Raw genomic sequence first — 21238 nt, forward strand, 5'->3', positions numbered from 1 at the left:
GATTTGTTTTTAGGAGTTAATAGCTGATAGTAGCTGTTAATGTGACACCTTCCCAGATATAATTTGCATTTAAACAGCTGCCTTTAACAGAAAGAACTGGAGAATGTTAAGGATTTCAGGCTCTGAGGCAGGGCCAATGAGAGTTATTTCTGGTCACCAAGCCAGTCTCAGTCCCCCTCAGGTGTGTAATCTGTGTATGAGATATTAGGAGGAGAAAAATAAATAAACAAGGCTTTGATTTAATTCCCAGTCCTGACAATTACTAGCTGTGTGACCTTGAGCTACTTTTCCAGTGTCCTCAGCCATTAACATCGGCTTAGTAAGGTTTTATGAAAACTAAAACAGAATAGCCTAAACTCCTAAAAAGTCAAACATTATAAAAAATATCTGGTAGTTAGAAATCTTTTGGTTACAAATGACAGAAATTTAATGCAAACCAGTTATTCCCATACCACTTGAAATGTGCATTTTGTAGCAAACAAAACAATGAGATCTGATATGGGTGGTAATTGGATCACACTTCAAAAACCCGTGTGTTCTCGAGTTACCAAATTGTATTCGTCCATTTTCACACTGCTATAAAGAAATGCCTGAGATTGGGTAATTAGAAAAGAGGCTTAATTGATTCACAGTTCGACATGGCTGGGGGGAACTTAGGAAACTTACAATCATGGCTGAAGGCAAAGGGAAAACAGGTACTTTCTTTAGGAGGCATCAGGAGAGAGTGAAATGATGCAAAGGGAGACTTTCCAAACTCTTTTAAAACCATCAGCTCTCATGAGAATTTACTCATGAGCTGTCATGAGAACAGCATGGGGGAACTGCCTTGCATGATCCAATCACCTCCTTTCCTTGACACTGGGGAATTACAGGACCCTCCCTCAACAGAGTGAGTTATAATTCAAGATGAGATTTAAGTTAGGACACATAGCTAAATCATACCAAACATTATTTCACAGGACTTAAAATGTGAGAGGCAGGAAGTGATAGAGAACGTAATTATCTAAGTCTAAAATCATCAAAGATGAGGGCCGGGCATAATGGCTTATGCCTGTAACCCCAGCACTTTGGGAGGGCGAGGTAGATGGATGACCTGAAGTCAGGAGTTCGAGACCTGTCTGGCCAACATGGTAAAATCTCATCTCTATTAAAAATATAAAAATTAGCCAGGCATGGTGGTACACACATGTAGTTCCAGCTACTCAGAAGACCGAGGCAGGAGAATCGCTTCAACCCAAAAGGCGTAGGTTGCAGTGAGTTGAGATTATGCCACTAGACTCTAGCCTGGGTGACAGCATAAGACTCTATGTCAAAACAACAACAACAAAAATAAAATAAAATCATCAGAGTTAAGGATGGCAACCTTAGTAGGCCAAGGAGAGTATACACAAAATTTAAATTATAAATGTTGTGCCTAAGGTAAACAGAATTATTAACATAAATAAAATAATGAATAATTATAATTATTTGAAATTATCTAATTATTATAATTATTTCTAATAAATATAATTTAAAATTATTTTACATTGATGGTAGTTCACGGAAAATAAATGAAACTCAAATAAGTGGGTAAACTCAGGGGCTTCCATGTCATTCTAATAAAGAAAAGAGGCTTTGGGCTTTAAGGGTTGATAAATTGTGGGGAAGTGACTAGGATATGTAAAACAGAACTAATGGAAGATAAGGGTTATTTTAGCAAGGTCTGTTTATGCAAACTTCTTTCACTATCAACTCTGTCTATGGTGATTAGTGCTCTCACCTTCATAATATAGGTAAGAGACACCTTCACAAAGACTTACGCCCTGCTTTTAGGCAGGTAAGGAGAAGGCAGAGACCTCTTCCTCCATCTGTTGAACATTGATTGCCTTCAGCTCAAAATAGTCTTTATGCCAAAGTGGCATATTTCTGGGTGGCCTATTCTGATCCCCTTTATAACCAAAGATCCTAAAGTAGTAATTCTCAAAATTTTGGTCACAGGGTTCTTTAATATTTATTGAGAATAAATACACCTTTTGTTCATATAGGGTTATATTTATCAATATTTACTGTATTTGAAATTAAAACAAAATGTTTAAATGCTGAGTAATTCATTTAAAATAAAAATGGCCAGATGCGGTGGCTCACACCTATAATCCCAGCACTTTTGGAGGCTGAGCCAGGCAAATCACGAGGTCAGGAGTTCAAGGCCAATCTGGCCAACATGGTAAAAGACCATTTCTACTAAAAATACAAAAATCAGCCGGGTATGGTGGTGCACAGTCCCAGCTACTCTGGAGGCTGAGGCAGAGGAATTGCTTGAACCTGGGAGGCAGAGGTTGCAGTAAGCCGAGACTGTGCCACTGGATTCCAGCCTAGGTGACAGAGCGAGACTCTATCTCAGAAAAAATAAATAAATAAAATAAAATAAAAGCCTGGTATATGTTAACATACTTTATAATAGCTATGTTTTTCATAATAAAAAATTAATGAGAAGAGGTGACTTCTTTTTTACGTTTTGTAAACTTCTTTAGTGTTTGACTTCTTAGAAAATCACTGGATTCTCACATTTACTTGTGCATTAAATTTGTTTTGACTTAAAAATGTACTTCAGTGGAATACTATGCATTGTCTGTAACACACTCTTTCATTTTATGAAATTCTGATTCTATGAGAGCTATTTTATCCCTTTGTAGGTTGTTGTAGGTAGCTGGAAAATGTGTAAATTCTATCTTGTCTGTGAAGATTTAAGTGTCTTCTCTTGAGTCCCATTAAAAAAAAACAGGTTTGCCCCCATTTGCAATTCATTTTAACATTTCTTTATCTAAATTTGAGTCTTTTTGACTTTTCCATTAAATCAGCCTGGTTCTCTCAGCTAATTAGTAGAGTAAAATCATAAATGCATGATTATTTTATATCCAAAGGAGAGTCATGATTTTAACTTTTTAAAAAAGGTATTTTGTTTTAACAGTGGTGTCTTTTATTATGTAGGATTGGTAAACTCCACTGTATATTCTTGAGAGAATTAGAGTGAAAAAGAAAGATAATGACGAAGTATTAATATGAAAATAGTTTTGACCTGGCAGACTTCTGAAACCATACTTCAAATGTTAGAACCATATTTTGAGATGTATTAATAATTTTGAGAAGAGCTGTCTTATTTAACAAAGTCAACAAAGAGAAACTTTTTTTGAAGTAAAATCACAAGAATGTGGTGGGGAACCCAAAATGTATCCTGATAGAAAATTTCAAAGAAACTGAATAGTGCATTTAAAATAGAAAAAAAAAAATTAAACATAATGTCAATACTTAAAAGTTTAAAAGGCTTTACATAGAAGACTGTGCCTTCTCTTATAAAAAGATGCAGTATGATTTTCCTCACTTTAAATTCAGTGCCAATTTAGTCACTTGCTTCTTATGAGTTGATGGAGGAAGAAATGACACTGAATGACTTCCACAGTGAGGTCATTCAAGGTGACAGAGCTTTCCTTATTGTTGGGACAATTATTCTTGGAACCCAGCCACAATTTCCTGAAAATACAAGTTTAGTTCAACAAGGAGAGGCCACCTGTAAATATCTGGCTACAGCCCCATCTAAGGTCCAGTCAACAACCAGTATCAACCACCAGATGTTCTAACTGCCCAGTGGGTTCTCCTGGCCCACTGTCCAGAAAAACCGACTTAACAAGACAAGGTAATTGCAGTAGAGAAGGAGTTCAGTTTCGTGCAGAGCCAGCTGAACAGGAGACTAGAGTTTTATTACTCAATCAATCTCCCTAACACATTGGAGACTGGGTTTCTTTAAGGATGGTTTGGTAGGTAAGGGGTCAGGAAGTGGGCAGTGCTGATTGATTGGGTTGGAGATGAAATCATAAAGAGTTGAAGTGGATTCTTTCTGATGTTTTCTGTTCCTGGGTGGGATTTCAGAACTGGCTGAGCTGCATTACTTGTATGAGTGGCACCAGCTAGTAAGTCAGAGCACAGGGTCTGAACAATATTTTGATCACCAATGTTAGGTTTTATAATAGTGACTTTATCCCTAGAAATAATTGGGAGGTTCAGAATCTTGTGGCCTCTAGCTGCATGATTCCTAAGCCATAATTTCTAATTTTTGTGGCTAATTTGTTAGTTTCATAAAGGTTGGCTGGTCCCAGGCAAAAATAGGGCTTTTTTTGGAAAGGGCTGTTACCATCTTTGTTTCAAAGTTAAACTAAGTTCCTCTAAAGTTAGTTGGCCTATACCCAGGATAAACAAGGATAGCTTGGGTGTTAGAAGCAAGATGGAGTTAGTTAGTTAAAATCTCTTTCACTGTCATAATTTTCTCACTGTTATAATTTTTGCAAAGGTGGTTTCAATGTTAGAGAAAACAAGCCCTCAGCTCCCAGTTTCTGGTCTGCCCCAGTCCCAGCCAGAGCCAAATAGAGGAGAAACAAGTTGTTGACTGTCAAGCACTGACCAACTTGTAAATCTGCAGTCAAAATTTATATTGTTTTTTTAACCAGTATGCTTTTGGGTGGTTACATAGTGGGATATGTCTAGAACAAAGAACAATTACTTCTTAAAGGGTTATCACTAAATTTTTGGTGATAGTAACATGGAAATCAATTTTGGTTGATTATAAGGAAGATTTTCATAGGGAAAATCTCTCTAAAAGTACAGCATAGAATGAGAATATTGGTAGAACTGTGCCTAAGGTTATCATGTAGAATTCCTTTATTTTTTAGAGAAGGAAACATGGACTGGACAAGGTCAAAAGATTTGTTCCTCGACCCCTTAATGGCCCAGCAAGAATTAAAACAAAAAAGCCTGAATCTTAGTGAGCTTCATTTTCATTATTTTAATTGGGAAGTCTTGGGTTTTCTACAACCAGAGACTTTCAAAGAGTGTGGCTTCTTACTTGTCAGGAGTCTAATATCAGGGAGGCTTGCATTCAGTTATTGACTACATAACGTACAGGGACCTTTCTAAATCCTAACATATTATAATTCTATGACACAGAAAGGAGGTGTTCATACACCTATGCAAAATAACGGTCTTCCCTCTAGCATCCTTCTTTCACTTCTCCCACATTATTAATTTATGTGTTTTTATATTTTCAAATAGCATTTCATTGGCTAATTATTCCCCAAACAGACTAGGACTGTATCATGCATTTCAGTACTCACTGATAATCCTGCTAATATTTGTTAAGAGCCTGCATGTGTCCCATGTTATGGCTGTTAATTCCATCTCATGGAATCCATATTCCTCCAAATGTACTTTCATCTTATTCCAATTTGTACTCATTCTTTTTATGCTAATTTTTACATATTTGAGGAATGTGACAATTATTTGGCTATTTTTATTAAATTACAGATTCACTGGAAGAAAAACTTCAAGAAAGTAGGAGGAAAATACATTGTAATTGTATAAGGATGTAGGAATATTTTTCACAAGCCTACATTGGTGAGCTGGAAATAGTTAAACTACTACTAAATAGAATGTTTACTTTTCTTTTCCATCATCATAAAATATATGAGATGTTTAAGAAGAAAAAAATCAAAGCAAAAGGCAATTTTTTTTACAGAAGGAAGAGCGTCGTAATGTTAAATGTTACTTCTATACAAAATTGTAAGTAAAGTAGTACAGGGTGGTAGTGGAGAGGCCAGACTGTCAAACTGCCTGGGTTTGTATCTCAGTGAGTCCATTTCCTCATTGTGCTACCTGGGGTGAGTAACATAATCTCTTTTCACTTTCTGCATTTGTAGAATGAGAGTGGTTATAATATTACTAATTTCATGTGGTTGTTATAATGGTTCGAGCAGTTAATATTTGAGAATATGATACATAGAATAATGGTTTGCCACACAGTTGTGCTATACAAGCACTTGTGAATTAAAACATAGACATGTAAGACTTTATTTTCTTATTTTGTGTAATTCCTCAAAAGCCTAGTTTTGTGGATTTACTTGACATTTTCTTCAGAAACATGAATAAAAGGCTTTGGAATTGACTTAGTATCAGTAATTTGCCCTTTTCTTCTAAAAATTTTATGAACGAGATGGTTTACTATCACAATAGAATGATTTAAATTTAATCTATACTGTTCATTCAACTTCCACCTAGTTAAATTCAATATCCACCTCAGGATTTTTGCTTTTGAGATCTTGTGAAAACTTTATTCACTCAAGGGTGTAGTGAAAATATGCTTCTAAATTTTCATTAGAATTGTAGTATTACTTTTCACTCATTTTCAATCTATCTCAATGTATGTGTCCATCAGTGGGACAAAGAAAATGTGACACATTTACACCATGGAATATTACACGGCCATAAAAAGAAGGAAATCGTGTATTTTACAGCAACACAGATGGAGATGGAGGCCATTATCCTAACCAAATTAACGAAGAAACACAAAACCAAATACTGAACGTGCCCACTTACAAGTAGGAACTAAACATTGAGCACACATGGACATGCGCATGGGAATAATAGACAGTGAGGCTACTGGGGAAGGGGGTGGAGGGAGGGGGACGCAAGTCAAAAAACTAACTATTGGGTAGTATTCTCACTATCTAGGTGCAATATACCCATGTAACAAACCTGCACATATACCCCCCGTGTCTAAAATACAAGCTGAAAATAAATGTTTAACTTCTTGTAAGGTACAATATGGGCATCTAGATTTCTTATTATCTATATAATCAGCCAGTTTTCCCAATATCATCTTTTAAACTCTCCATATACAATACCAACTTTGTAATATACCAGTGCCTGTAAGCACGTGGGTCTTTAATTCAGCTTTTGAATGATCTGTTGGCCTATTTCTATTTTTTCCCCTGTGGCTTTTAGCTTTTACAAATTTACAGGAGTAGCCATTCTTTACTGACTAATACATATTACTTAGGATGGTAACTACCAGACTATAAAGTGTAATGACAGATGTTCTTTATAATAAACAAAAAAGTGAGAGAAATGCAGCCATTGAGGATTGAAGGAAGAAAAATGTGACTGTAGAGAAAGCAGCAAACATTAGTCCTCACAGTCAAAGCTTATTAATTCTCAAAGTGAAACCATTGTTAGAATTATGAGCCTAATCTCCACAAGACTGACCATATGTGACATTCAGACAGCTGTTTTAGCCCATTTCTAATCTATTTAAGAAACTAGCTTACATTTTCAATGCAAAACTTGATCATTAGCAATAAACCCTGAAGAATTAGACATCATAACATGGAAATTTTCAATGGGGCCAGGATGCTCTGGTGTCATACTGACAGGTGGAATATGTAGAGCATGTCATCTTCACCTTCTCAGGCTTGGTTGTAGACCTGAGATAAGAAAGGGGATGAATGAAGACTTTCACAAAAGGAACTAAATCACTTTAAAAATGTAAATAACTAAAATGCTTCTTAGAACATGCAACGTATTTGCCAATGCACTGTTATCTCCAGACAACATTTCGAAAATGTATCTCTTTCTGTCTGCTGCTAATAGTGTAATCGTCCTTTATCCTGGATTTTCATAAGAATTCTGGAGGATTTGAGAAAGCCCAATTAATCATTGCCAGAGTGGATAATGATTTATGACCAGAGTGAAAATAAGAGTGCCAACCTTTCAATGTGGTCCCGTCTCTCCATTGACCAGAATTTTTTTTTCTCTCTTTTTCTTGGAATGACTCCAAACATCTTGCTGGCAAAGAGGGTGATTTTCTGAGATAGCAAAGTTGTTTATTGAGCCACTGAGTTCGGTCAGAATCAGTAACTCCTGCAGTACAAGGAAAATTGGAAAGAGAAAGGTTAGTGTAAGTCTTCAAATATGGAGTAACCTATTCGCTGCTTCAGCAAGTCACAGAATGGGCCTTGGAATGTGAACATGTTATGTAATAGTGTGTGTGTTTGTGTCTGTCTGCCTTAAAACATATGGGATAGTCTCTACCCATCAAAGCATTTTCATTATAATGCTACATTTATACCCAGGTATTTTGACAGTATTGCTAGCATAGCACTCCTACCCAAAATAAAATACCTGTACAGTTTTTCTTGCCTTCTACTTTTATCTTTCAAGAAAACTGGTTCAAATATTCAATCAGATTTGATTGCACTTTATTTCTAAATTATAAGATATTTAAAAATACCACTTTATTGCTGCGTATCCTAGAATAAGATCATATCTTATTTCTTTGGTATTATAAGATACTACCTTTATACTGCTGAGATTTATGTTATGCTTCTCAGCAAGAGCTACTGTAGGATGGTGAAATGAAAAGCAATAAAGTTGGTGAACTGAATGCTGCTGTGTGTGTCTAACGTCTGAAAAGAAGTCTGCTTTTATGCAAATACAAATTGGCTGTGAAGCTTGTAATTCTGGAATCCAAACATCTTGTATGTGTCCTCTATGTGACCCAATGCGATTTGAGAGACAGAATGAAGGTGATGAGTGGAGAGGGCAAGAATTGAGAAAGAAAATATTAATGTTATTTGCAGATATTTGTGAAAAGTCTTAGCCTATTAAAGAAAGAGACTCAGAAATGAAACTACTGCTAAATTACAATCTTAGTAATGAAAGAAGAGATAACTATTGTTATTTTAAAGCAGAAATAAGGGTTAATTAATATCTAACACTGCCTTTGGTGTTAAGTAAATAGATGATTTCATTGTATCAAGCAGTGTTGTGAATACTAACAGTGTTCCTTTTGTGAGAAGGTATAAAAAATGACAGCAGAGAGCTATGCCTGATAGATCTGATCTGCTTACAGAGTCTGCTACTATCTGATATTTGATACCAAGTATCATTATGAACCATATAAAAAGGTTGCCAGGTCTCTAAAGCAAACTTGATGTAATAACTGGAAGCTATCTCTTTATATGTCTGTCCTGGGTATCGATCATTTGTTCAATACTCTCCTTCCTCAGGAATTTCCCCTCTCTACTCAGAATTTCCTCAATAGTGGCTGTATTTTAATTAGCCCATCTAAGCACCATCATTGGTTCAGGGGTGAGAACCTGACCAATCCTGGTAAAAGTATAGTTTCTCAACTCCTGGCTGAAGTTCATTGGTCCAGAATTGGAAACTCAGCCATACACAATTAATTATGACAAATTCACCTCTAAGATTTGAAATCTTAAGATGAAAAGCATTATTAAACATTATTAAAAGCTATGCCTTCTACCATGTGGAAGAAACCCTTACAACTTCATATATTGAGAAAAATGATATCAATAGTCAAATGGTATCTCATTTAACACATGGGATCCTGACATTGTTTAAGCCTTTTCTCTAGTTTCTTAGCCTCAGCTGCACCTATGCCCTTTCTATATATTAGATGTTCATTTAGTTCTTTTGTTCTTTGAGCTAAAACATTTCTTGTTTTGTCTAATTAATTCAACTTGAGATTTTGTCACCTGTAAAAAGAAGTCCCAACTAACGTAATTTCCAAGGTCAATTATTTGCAGACATTCAGGAAGGCAGCATTGTCTTCTAGCTATCATTTATAATGTATGGTGTATGTATGTATGTATGTGTGTACATGTATATAAATATATGAATATGTGTGTGTATGCACACACATCATAACTATCCATCTATCTGTTTATCTATCAATGATCTATCTTACCCATCTATCTGTGTAATGATAACAGATTTATGTCTAGGATTGACTTAAATTTATTTTTCCCTTAATGAAATCATTAATATAAATGATTTATATGAACCATACTGCAGGGGTGAGATAATCCTGAAGAGTGTTTCATGGTTAAATGTGACACAAATAGTACAAACACATTTTAGCTTTTTTACACATAAATATGTCAAATAGGGGCTATTTTAATCCTTTTCCTTTTTATTCAAGTTCACCAAAATATATTTAGGTTTTTAAAATTTTTAATACAAATAAGTGAAAGCTTAGCTAGATTGAATACTAATTTAAAAATAAGCATAAACAGGAGGCTGAGGTGGGAGGACTGCTTGAGCCCAGAATGTTGAGGCTGCCGTGAGATGTGATCGCACCACTGCACTAAGCCTGGGCTGCAGAGTGAGACCCTGTCTCAAAAACAAAACAAAACAAACAACAACAGCAACAAAACGACAAATTAAAAATGAAAAGATTTGAATTTCTCATCTCTTTGCAGAGCAAGTTTCCACACCCTTTCCTCCCTTTTTGTTCACATTTATTTATGTATCAATTTTCATATGGCAAGCACTGCACTGAAGAGAGAGAGTGCTGAACAGAACAAACAACAGATATCCACTACAAAACTACGGATTTCCCAGTCTAGCGGAAGAAAGCAATAATGAATTCAAATAGCACAAATTCAAGCCATAAAATTCAGCCTTCAGTCTGTGGCTGAAGACTTGAGAGTCCCTGGCAATCCACTGGTATAAGCCCAAGAGTTCAAGAGAACTTGGAGTCCAGTGTTCAGGGCAGGAAGCATCCAGTACAGGAAAAAGATGGAGGCCAACTGACTCAGCCAGTCCAGTCCCTCCATGATCCTCTGCCTGTTTTTATGCTAACCATTCTGGCACATGATTAGATGTGCCCACGCACCCTGAGGGTGGGTCTGCCTCTCCCAGTTCCCTGACTCAAAGGAGAATCTCCTTTGGCAATACCATCACAGACAGACCCAGGGACAATACTTTGCATCCTTTAATCCAATCAAGTTGACACACAACATTAACCATCATACTTAGTGATGGAGGCAATTTTTGAAATCAGTCTAAATCCAGAAACTGTACTCTAAACATGATTTTGTGGCCATGACAAAGAGCATCAGCTTCAGCCAAGAGGACAGGTAATGAAAGTGGGACATTTCCTTACAGAGGCTTCATCAAAGGGGTGCTGAATTTCAGTTTCAATGGAAATGGGCTGTGACGATATGGGAAGGCCTAGAAGGTAGATGACCTTGTCCTGATTTTACTATAAATGAGAGAAGAAAAGGATAGAAAAAAAAAACGTTTTAGATTTTCTTATTCTGCTAAGATGGACCTGCCTTTAGCCCCTCTCCAGTACATTATTGTACTGTCTCTACTCTCTTTTCACTATATGGCAATTTCTTTCTTCCAATTATCCGTGACAGAATTTGGGGCTAATTCTTCATATCTTTTTTACCTCGTGTGCACATTCAATCAGTGTTTCAAGGCACTAATCCCATTCCTGAGGTTGGAACTTTTATAGCCTAATCACTTCCCAAAGGCCCCACTTTCTAATCTTATAGCCTTGGGATTTAAGCTTCAACATATGAATTCTGAAGGCAGACATACATTGACATCATAGCAAGAGGGAAGAAAAAGATAGAATTGCCTCTATATAACCTGGGCAAGGGGGTGTATGCATGCCTAAAATTCAAGGAAATTTTAGTACTGGGAATAGGAGGGATATAGTGTGTTGCCACCCAAATGTCACATTGAAATGTAATACCCAAATGTCGGAGGTGGGTCCTGGGGGGAGGTTATTGGATTATGGGGTGGATTTCTCATGAACAATTTAGCATCATCCCTTTTGGTGCTATCCTGGCAATAGTGAGTAAATTCTGGTCAGATCCTTTAGAAGTGTGTAGCATCTCCCCTTTCATCCTCTTCCTTCTGCTTTCATCATGTAATGAAATGTTCATGATCTCCCTTTGTCTTCCTCCATGATTGTAAGCTTCCTGAGGCCTCCCCAGAGGCTGAGCAGATATCGGCACCATGTTTCCCTTAAAACCTGCAGAACCATGAGCCAATTAAAACTCTTTTTTTTTATAAACTACCAAGTCTCAGATATTTTCCTTACTGTAGGACAAGAATGGACTAATACGAGGCCAGTCGTAGATATAGTAGACAAAATTCTACAGACAGTAACATTAGCTTGATTCCTAAAAGATAATAGGTAGCCAGTGTACATTACACTTCAGAGTTGTGTTGATCAAGATATGAGACAGTTGAGAATTTTTATCTTTACATTATCACTTATTATCTAAAGGCTGTGCCTAAAGTGACATAAATGATTAGGCAGAATACCGTACCTGGTATTCCAGCTCTCTATTTGTGCAGATAGTCTAAGCTCAACATTTTAAGTACAGCCCTATGACCAAGAGATGCAGGTTTTGGCTGCTGGAATTAGAGTGAATGGAATTGGTAAGGTAATTCCAGGGAATGTGTGTGAAGCATAGACAGTGTTTGATATAATCTAACCATTTCAATGGTCAGATCCATCCAATCTTCACATTAAACTTACTGTACTATTGTTTCTGTGTGATACCTGGTAACATTTCCATAAAAAAAAAAATGACTCCAAAGAAGAATTAGCAAAAGACAGCCTCTATGATAGCATAACTTCTGCTCTAGTTGTCCAGAGACTTAGATAAAATGCATTATTTCCTTCCCTCATCATTGATTCTAGATTTTTCTCACCCTTGGCCAACACTTCTCCTGCTCTGGGTCAATTCAATAGTGGGTTGACTCATACTTTTATACCTCAAGTGACTGAGCCCTTATTTGACTATGGTCTGTTCATTGTTAAAATAAGGCTTGAGAACACTAAGGATGCTGTAATATCTCTGCAGAGTTTCAGACATACTACTTTCTGATCCATTATAAAGAAGTATTTCTACTTCCTTATAATGATGAGAGTTAATTACTCTTGCCAATATAACTCTTTTCTTGTCTGTTGGTCAATTGGCTTAAGACTCTTAAAATGACCAGATGAAAGCCATAACTTTAGAACACTAGGCCTGCCAAATTTTAACTTTTAAGGATGAAAGCACAGATACTCTAAATGAGTCACAAGGGAATAGTGATAAGAGGGGCCTCTCCTGCTTCCATCCCATTATTTCTGGACTCAAATATTCTATCAGGAACACAGGAAAAATACCATTGGTTACAATTATATACTACAAGTAAAGGAAATGCTGCAAACTAGCAAAGTGTTGTCCACAAGTTGGAACTTCAGCCATGTCTTTGAATGGCTGTTGCAACATTGTATCAGGCAGGCAGGCTCTGAGTGATCCAGAAAATAGTAGGGCCAGTGATTCCTTGGGCACACCCTCAGTGTGCCCCTACTTTAGTGAAAAATGTGTTCTTTGGTCTGAAAAAAAGTGATATGCAGGACGAACCATCAGTAAATCAAACACACTATAAGCCCTTAAATACTAACCAAGACATTAAGGCCAGGAAAGGAAAACACATGACAGAATATCTGTAAATTACTGCCCATTCCAGAGTCAATGTTGCCTAGTGTAATCAACTTGCCACTAAGTGGCTGATCAATTTTCTTGAGAACTGAGAAGATATCAAGGTTTCAGCATCCATCTCTGTTGCTGATGAATTGGATATTTAACAAGAGTAGCTGTATCATCCTTGCTGGAATGAGACCATGCTTTTGGATCTGTGTATAGGCAGTATCTCTTTTGCATGGCTAGTCCATGGATGGATCTAGTATGTAAACACTGGCATGCATGACTACAGAGCGTGGCTGACATATACCAGATGACTCATCCTGTCCACCTGCTTGTTTAATGCCTCCTTTAGAGTGCATTCCCTATGATGGGCAATAATGTAGCATATGAAGATCTGTACAGTTCATGCTTCTCCTATGCATCCATCCACCATATGTCTTTTCTCTTCGCTTTCTCTCCAATCTTGCTCTTTCCAAGTCATGAATCAAACAGCCAAGCCATTTACCACTGCCCAGAGGTCTAGTATTTTCTCACCTTAGGTCACTTTTTTCTCCATGTAAGGTAGAAGACCAGAGGTACTACACAAACTCTGCCCCCCTGGGAGAAATTTTGTTGCCGCTTATCTCAGGGCCCCTTCTGTGCAGGGCTCTGATGTGGCAGAAATGTCTAGATGATCAAGATCCTTTTGGACTGTATTGTAGCATAGAGCAGGAGAGCTAAAATAGCCCTGATCAAGACTGTAATGTAAACTGTTATCTTCCCTCACTGTAAATACATTCACTCCAATTCAGGGACTGGGAAAGAACACTAGTTGAGTATGTTTCTTCCGGTCTTGGAAAATAATTCCATTTATTTCCTGGCTTTTCACTAAAATGAGTAACCACATGAGATTTTGGGGTCATTGGTATCATAATAGTTTAGATACCATAATCCATGACTTTTAAAAAATTGGGGTATTTCTCTTTCCCCCATGTACACAGATCTTCCTGGAGAAGGATAAGTTGTTGATGTTTATACTTGTAGTAGCACTGCAGGAAAGTTCCTCAACCACTCTTGTATCTTCAATCAAGCTCAGATCTGAAAACCAGATCTAGATGAGGGAAAATGGTTTTCCACTAGGGTTGTTAATGTAAGGCCATGTGCCTTCAATTCTTTTTCATTATTCATGTTAAGCTATATCTTGCTAGTTGTCCATTAATCTAATTTTTAAAAATACCATGGTGTATTAGCCACCACTATAGATATGTGTGGGCCAGAACCCCCTTATTTCCACTCCAAACTTACTACCTATAGTAGTGAATACATTAATTCTGTGTCTGATAGTTAAATGCTGCCACCTTGCCTCTGTTATTCTGTAATCCTATCACCCCCAAAACAACAGGGCGCTCAGTTTTACAACAGCAGTTTTAGTCCTCAATATCGGCCTCCAGTGGGTAGCCATCACTCATTACTGAGCATCTCTCTTGCTGGTTTCTTCCTTGCGAAGTATTTTTCTTAGCAGAGGAGTGTCCTCTAGGTCCTTCTGAGAAACATAGTTATTTGGTAAGTAGTTTGGTTCATTGTAATACATTCTTTCTACTATGTCTACTTCTCTGAGCATTTTTGGTTTTTCTTCAACATGCTGCCAAAGAAATTTTGTCCTCTCATGTTAATTTAATGTGGGTGCTAATTATTTCCAACCTTCCAGGAGCCATCCTAGCAATGTATTAAGACCAAGCAGTTGCCGGGTATTGAATCTGGATTATGGGAATGAGTCTCCATTTTGTCCAAATCTTTTAATCTAACTTCATATACAACTCACTTGGGCCAGTATGCTCAAGATGCACTCTTGTTCATGTTTTCTTGGTTCTGTAGACAGACAGTGGACTATGCTGATGATCAGGTCTGGCAGTCAATGGTGAGTCTAGCAGAACTACAAAGAATGCTGAATTCATACCCTTGTTGCTACATATTGTCTAGGTCCTGTGGTTACTTTGTTGAATAATCCCTGCTCTCATTTAGTAGAGTGAGTATTCCCCCAGTTGGGCCCTTCTAATACTTGACCCTAGTTATTGGGTCCTTGCTAGGAGGAATACTCCTCAGCGGCAATTTAAGCATAATCTTTAGGCAAAATTATGCCTCTGTGTGGTTGTTAGAATCTTGTTGTCTTCACGTATAGTGACTGGCCACTTCTTTAGACACAGAAAGCTATGGTAATCTCTGGTTCAGTGCATTCAAATACACCCACCCAAATATTTTCATGGAAGACATGAGAATCCCACTCCTTCCCAGCTCGCCAAAGCTATGAATTCGGCATTCTTTGTAGCTCTGCTAAACCCACTATTGATTTTCCAGGCCTGATCCTCAGCAGGCTGGTCTTGGCAATTGTAAAGCAGTACTGTACCAGAAGTTACCATCAATCTAATGTCCATCCAAAATTGCACTTGGATCATCATCTGGTTGATAACTGATCCCCCTCCAGAATTCCACTTCTATTTTCTAGGACCACCTTTGTTAATAAGTCAGTTAGATTGGATTTCCCAGAATCAGATCTTGAGATAAGTATTTGTGTGAAATACATTTAATAGAAAGAATTTTCAGAAAAAAATAAACTAATATAAGTGTGAGGAAATAAGACTTGAAAAGAATGGATATTGCTATGATTTGAATGTGTCCCGTGAAAACTCAGGTGTTGCCAATGTGACGGTATCCAAAAGGAAGGTCTTTAAGAGGTAATTAGGCCATGAAGATTCCTCCCTCATAAATGGGAGTAAAACTCTTATAAAAGAGATTTTCTTGCTTGCTTTTCTGCTTTTTAACATGTGTAGACATGGCGTTCCTCCCCCTGGAGGATGTAGTCCTCACCACACAACTGATGTTGCATTTCTCAACCTCCAGGACTTATAAAAAATAAATTTCTGGCCTGGCATGGTGGCTCATGCCTGTAAAACCAGCACTTTTAGAGGCTGAGGCAGGTGGATCACCTGAGGTCAGGAGTTCGAGACCAACCTGGCTCACATGGTAAAACCCCATCTCTACTAAAAATACAAAAATTAGCCAGTTGTGGTGGTATGCACCTGTAGTCCCAGGTACTTGGGAGACTAAGGCAGAAGAATAGTTTGAACCTGAGAAGCAAAGGTTGCAGTGTGCTGAGATGGCTCCACTGCACTCCAGCCTGGGTAACAGAGCAAGATACCATCTCCAATATTACCTACAAATTACCGAGTTTGTAGTATTTCGTTTCAAAGAACAAACTAAAATAGAGATCTAGGAAGGGTATGACATCAAGAGAAGCTCCACAAATACTAAATTAGTTTGCTATTCCTGTGTAAAATATTACTACAACTTGATGACTTAAAACAGTATAACTTATTGCTCAGGAATGCTCCGTAATGCAATGCTCTGCTCGTGGTTTTGTGGGTCAGAAGTCCAGGCACAGGCAGACCCAACTGGGTTTTTTGTTTTTGTTTTTGTCTCTTTTGCTGAAGGTCTTAGAAGGCCAAATTAAATGTGGAGGCTAGGCTGAGCTCTTATCTGGAGACTCTGGAGATGAGCCTGCTTCAAAGTTCATTCAGGCTGTTGGTAGAATACACTTCTTTGTGATTGTGAGAATGAAGTCTCTACTTCCTTGTTGGCTATCAACCTACAGCACTCACAACTCCTACATCTGCTTAATAGCCTTTGCATGACTCCTCTGTCTTCAAAGTCAATGGTGGACCTTTGAGTCCTTCCTATGCTTTATACCATTCTGATTTTCCCTTCTACTACAAGCTAGAAAAAACTTTCTACTTTCAAAAGTTTGTGTGAGTAGCATCATCTCCACATGTTAAGGTTAGAATCATCTCCGTATGTTAAGGTCAACTGATTAAAAACCTTAGTGAAATCTTCAAAATCCCTTTGTCAAATAACATAGAGGCAAAAGAATAACCTCTTGGTTATAAAACTCAAATTAAATCTCTTGGGGCAGAGATCGTGAAGGCCATCTTGGAGCTCTGTCACCACAGCCTGCCACAGGATTGCCCTGCAGTAATTATTTGAATCGATTATTTCTTTCTGTGAAACAAAGGTAATAACAAAACAAAATTCACTGGATTATTATAAATATCAAGACAGAAAATCCATGTAAAAGTACTTAGCATCATGTTTGGCTCATAGTAAACCATAACAATGCATTGAGCTAGCATGCTCATAAGGTTCTGGTGGTTGTTCTCTAAAGATGGACCTCAAAGTGCAGCGCCTCCCAAAATTCATGCCTTTGTATAATGCTCTTCTGAATCTAGGCTGACCCTGTGACTTGTAACAAATAGTATGTGACAGAAGTAAAGTGCATGACTTCCGATGCTATGTCATAAGAACTCTTTTGTAGCTCTACTTTGGTCTCGTGAACACTTGCTCAAGGGACAGCCAATTTCATGACTCCTCTATGTTCTTTGGAAGCCCCAGCTGGCAAAGGGAAGACGTAGCAGGGGTGGAAAAATGCCTGGGTACCCTAAACACTGTCTGTCTCAGGTAGATGATGAACCCGTGATTGAAGATGTTATCTTGTATGTTTAGCCAGCTGTCCTGCCAACATCTGACCACAATCTTATGTGCGACTAACAGAAGAAGTAAAGACAATAAACTATTGCCTGAAACACACAAAGTTTACTGTGGTTTGTTGTGTAACAATAGACAACTGAAATAGAGTTCTAAATAAGTTATAAAATTAAGTTCTCATTGTAAGATATGTTCATAGTTCCAATTCAAGTCATATCCTTTCCCAAGTTCTTAAATAATCTTGAGGCTGATTGACACAAAGGCTGTCTTGGATGTAGGGTGTTGTCTCTCCTTTGGTTTATGTAGCCCTTATAATTCATTGGAACTCACTCCAGTTTCTTGACCATCTGCAATAAATGTCTATGTCCATGTCTATGCACAATCAAAACTCAAATTAAATCTGACACATGCACTGAGTACTTGGAGTTAATTTGTCCTCCCTTGGCTCCCACTTATTACAGAAACCTGTTCATTTAATTGTTTGCAAGCCACACATTCTTGTAGTTGGAAGTATTTTACATGTTGATAGTTATCTTCTCTGACATTCACTAGCCTTGATATGCCAGGGAATTCTAAATGGAACTGAGAAATAAAGGCAATGCAGTTATGCAGACACTGAAATATAAAATAACACTCCAGTGACTTAAAGAAATGGAATCAGTGTAGCCCTAATAAAATACGAAGGCTTTCTAGTCCCAGATCCTATTATCTCCAGTGATACTCTAGTTGTCAGTCTTTTAAAAGTGCAGATGCAATCCAGTTAGAAAAATGTCACAGCTTTCCTATAACAATAGCACGCTCTATACTCACAGTAATGAAGATTTCCTCCATCAGTGAACATTGTTGTGTTTGGTCCGCAGCACCGAGATGCTTCCTCCAAAATCTCACAAACATTTTGTTTGACAAGTGGGCTGATTTCACCCACAACAGCAGCAAATATCTTCTTTAACTTAAGTAACTTGACACAATTAAATAAAGGAAATGGTCCAAGAAAAGCAATCAACAACAGAGGCTAGAAGCTAGTGGAGCAGCGTGACTTGGCATCTGTGTCCAGCACATGCCTACGTGGACGATTGTCAAGGCTTATTGATGATCAATGGCAGAGAGGTCATTATGTCCCTGTCCCCAATTGCAAAACCTCCTCATTCTTATAAGCACAGTCATGTCTGAAAGACAATTAAAGATATTTGTGACTGTCTAGAAACATGAGGACTGCAGCTCCAAGCTTAATGAGTAGAAATGTCCTCTTACGGAAACAAGAGAGTTACCAAGAGCCCCGAAACTTCAAAAACTTTTGGTGGTGAAATGTAAGAAACTGAACTCATGGAAACAGAGGGCCTCAAACTAACAGGAGTATTATTTAATAGGTTTCTTTATGGCTAAATCATTAGTTGACCAAGAGTGTAAATCTAAGTTAGGGATCTATTTATCTCCTAATTTTTTAAAAAAGAGTTTTTTGCATTGATTTTTTTCCTCCAATAAATATTATTCTATCATCAGTCCTTTCAAAATACAGCCATGATGTATGTTCATGCTTGAAAAAGCTGAAGGAAATAAATCAATAAATAATCATAAAACTAGAAGGAATTCTAGAATATTACTAGTAACATTCATTATTTTAGCTTATCCTTCATGACCTGAGCCCAGAGAATGAGTTATGTGAGGCCACAGAGCTCATCCATGACAGGACTTGAACACGATTTCCTGCCTCTGGGTCTTTTGCTTATGCCGTCCTGCCTCTTTGATGCTGCATATGTCCCAGATGCTGTATCCTTAAGTAGCCATTGCTTTCTATTATATTCATCTTTACGTGGCCAAAATCGTAGCATTGACTGTGATGAGAGAGGCAAGGGAGGCGGAAGGGGACAACTTCTAGATTCACTGAATTTCAGAGAAGGGAGGGTAAGCAGGAAGTTTATTTCTAAGCTTAAATATTGCAAGAGGTAAAACAAGGATATTTTACAGAATGTTAGGAATTATTGACAGGGGATTTTACAAAAGCTTAACTTAAAATAGAGGGCTGGACGTGGAGGGTCAGACCTGTAATTCCAGCACTTTGGGAGGCTGAGGTGGGTGAGTCACTTGAGATCATGAGTTTGAGACCAGCGTAGCCAACATGGTGAAATCCCATCTCTTCAACAACAACAAAAAAAAGCTAGGCTTGGTGGTGCACACCTGTGATCCCAGCTACTGGGGAGCCTGGGGCAGGAGAATCACTTGAACCAGGAGGTGGAGGTTGCAGTGAGCCAAGATGACGCCACTGCAAAACAGCCTGGGCAACAGAGTGAGACTTCATCTCAGGATGAGGGGGGTGTCAAGGTATTCCCTGTTTTGAGGACCAAAATACAAAAACTTATCAATATAGCCAAAAAGACCTTTAATTCATGTCACTTCTCTACTTTTGGGCTTTATTTTGAAGCCCCCTTCCACCCTAACCCACAAACAATATATTCTGCTAGATATAGTTTATCCCCACTTGTTATCAATTTATCCTTTTATTTCTTTAAAAAATAAACACTTTTAAGTTCAGAGATACATGTGCAGAATGCGCAGGTTTGTCACAGAGGTAAATGTGTGATACCATGGTTGACTGCACAGATCATCCCATCACCCAGGTATTAAGGTCAGCATCAATTTCTTTCTGATGCTCTCCCTCCCCAAAACTCCCCAAAAGGTGCCTAATGTGTGTTGTTCCCCTCCATGTGTCAATGTGCTCTCATCTTAAAATTGAGAACATGTGATGTTTGGTTTTCTGTTCCTGCATTAGTTTGCTGAGGATAATGGCTTCCAACTCCTCTCATCCATATCCCTGCAGAGCACATGAGTTTATTCCTTTCTATGGCTGCATAATATTCCATCATGTACATGTATAACATTTTCCTTATCCAGTCTATTAATGATGGGCATTTAGGTTGATTGCATGATTTTGCTATTGTAAATAGTGTTACAATGAACATACATGTGCATGTATCATTAAAATAGAATGACTTATATTCCTTTGGGTGTATATCCAGTAATGGGATGGCTGCATCAAATAGTATTTCTGACTCTAGGTGTTTAAGGAATTGCCACACTTTCTTCCACAATTGCTAAACTAATTTACACTCCCACCAACAGTGTAAAAGTGTTCCTTTTTCTCTACAACCTCACCAACATCTGTTGTTTTTTGATTTTTTAATAATTGCCATTCTGATTGGCACAATAGTATTTCATTGAGGTTTTGATTTGCATTTGCATTTCTGTAATGATCAGTGATGTTGAGCTTTTTTTTCATGTTTTTTTTTTTTTTTTGAGAGGTGTCCATTGGTCTTTCGCCCACTTTTTAATAGTTTTGTTTTTTTTTGTGTGATTTGCTGAAGTTCTTTGTAGATTCTGCATATTAGATCTTTACTGCCCAAAGTAATTTATAGCTTCACTATTATTCCCATTAAACTACCAATGACATTCTTCACAGAATTAGACAAACTATTTTAAAATTCATATGAAAGCAAGAAAGAGCCTGAATAGCCAAGTCAATCTTAAGCAAAAAGAACAAAGCTGGAGGCATCATGCTACCTGACTTCAAACTATACTACAAGGCTGCAGTAACCAAAACAGCATGGTACTAATACAAGAAC

Source organism: Callithrix jacchus, chromosome 21 (assembly GCF_049354715.1).
Source record: "Callithrix jacchus isolate 240 chromosome 21, calJac240_pri, whole genome shotgun sequence".
Lineage (NCBI taxonomy): Eukaryota > Metazoa > Chordata > Mammalia > Primates > Cebidae > Callithrix > Callithrix jacchus.